Source organism: Myotis brandtii, unplaced genomic scaffold (genome assembly GCF_000412655.1).
Source record: "Myotis brandtii unplaced genomic scaffold, ASM41265v1 scaffold32, whole genome shotgun sequence".
Taxonomy (NCBI): domain Eukaryota; kingdom Metazoa; phylum Chordata; class Mammalia; order Chiroptera; family Vespertilionidae; genus Myotis; species Myotis brandtii.
In genome coordinates this window covers 3,005,124-3,007,255 of record NW_005362269.1, presented here as the reverse complement: position 1 = coordinate 3,007,255, position 2,132 = coordinate 3,005,124, and positions in this window count along the sequence as shown.

Here is a 2,132-nt window from a genome sequence, read left to right as displayed (position 1 = left end):
GGGGGGGGGGGGGGGGGGGGGGGGGGGGGGGGCAAAAATCTCCCCTGGTTGGAAGATATGGCTTTCATTGTTTTAGATCAGTGATTCTAAAACTTTTAATGTGTAACAAATCCCCTGGGAATCTTGTTAAAAACTCAGATGGATTCTAGCGGTCTGGTGAGGGGCCCGAGATTCCTCATTTTTAACGGCTTCCAGGTGATATTCATGTCGCTGGTCTAAGAACTACACTTTAGAAGTAAAAATCTAAATTGGAGTACTTCCTTTAAATATAGACTCCTTAGATCCAACCCAGGAGATGCTGCTTCAGAATACCTGGGCTGGGCTCAGACACCTGTGTTTTAACAAGCTTCTGGGGTATTTCTTATGCACAATAAAATGGGAAATAACCTTGGGCATGTTTTAGTAACCTCAGGTCCAGGACTCAGGGTTTCAGATATTCTGAGATCAGCTTGGAATTCCCTGGGAATACCATCCTAAACTGGGTCCACAGCTGTGATCAACGACACTGCACCAGCAGTGATACATGTTTGGCTCTCTGCCCCAAGGGACGGCTCCTTATCTTGAGATGACTGGAGAGAAAGTCCAAGGGACTGGACACCTCAGGGTTCTATGAGTGCAGACAAGAGAAGATGATTCTGGTCACTTGAAGCAGATGTGGACTGTGCTCAGGGGAAAGGGAGTCCTCATGGAGGCTGCCAAAACAGGTTCAAGAAAAAGATGGAAAGGCAGCTCCAGGGGGTCCAGTCAGCAAACAAAGGCCAGTATTGGAAGAATCTTCCAGAATGAATAAACACCCAGTACTTATTCTCTTCTTAGGTCACTTGGCTTAAGATTCAAAAAGAGAAAGAAGCAAAGAGAAAGAGGGATGGACAGACACACAGACACACACACACACACACACACTCCCCAGAGGACATGATTTGCCTGGTTAGGTGTTGTTTATAGATTGTTCACAACTTATTTGGAGCCTTTCATTTTATAGGTGTGGAGATTTCCTATCAGAAGGCTTAACAAAAGGTTTTACTCAGATCTTTGAGTTAAAGTGGTGTTTACTTACATGCAATGTAATAATGTAAGCGATGAGGACAAACAGAAAAGACAAATCATAGAGACAGAGAAAACCTAATTTTCTTTACAGTTAACTTGATTCTCCAATAGGAATGCACCTTACATCCTTGCTGCATACAGAGGCAGTCAGGAGGGCAGTACCATTTATAAGCTAAGCCCTGTGTAAGATACTTAATTTACATTATCTAATTTAACCTCAAAACAACCTTATAAGTAGGTGTTATTGCCTTCGTTTTTCAGACTGGGAAACCAAAGTCCAACGAATTTAAGTAATCCTTCAATGTCACAAGGTCAATAAGTCTGAAATCTGAGTGTCCTTTCCCCCCCTCTCTACTTCATCTACTACATTCATTAAATTCGCAGTCTTCCATTTTATCCCTGACTATGGCTCAAATGACCATAAATGGTGCCATAGTCCAAGTTGCTGTCTGGTTCATGTTTCACTCGGATGACACTAAGAACCTCCTAACTTGTCTTATGGCTTCCAGTTTTGTATTCAACCAAACCACTCTTCACATAGCCACTGAAGTATATTTTTAAAGTGCAAAAATGATCACATTACTCAACTCCCACTCTCCCTCCACTAACCTACTCCCTGCTTAATACACCTCAACTGCCCTGGCAAGGTAGCTCAGTTAGTAAAAGGTTCATTCCCATACTCGAAGGTAGTGGGTTTGATCCCGGGTCAGGGCACATACAAGAATCAACCAATGAATGCATAAATAAGTGGAACAACAAATCTCTTTCTCTTTTTCTTTCCCTCTGCTCTCCTCTCCCTCTAAAATCGATTAAAATAAACAACAATAGTTCAATAATTTTTGCCATTGATATAAAACTTAAACTGCTTCTATCGCTAAGAGTTGACCCTGACTGCCTTTCAACTTCATTTCTCCCAACTCCTCCCTCCTTTCTCACCTTCATTGTCCTGGCACCTGTGTTTAAGTCAGAATGAATTCCTTGTGTTTCTTTCAGCAACTTCCTTGCTCTCACTCTCGTTCTTGCTCTCCATTCTCTCTTGCCTGACATGCTTTCCCCTTTTTGTCCCCTCCTCTCTCTTGGATAAG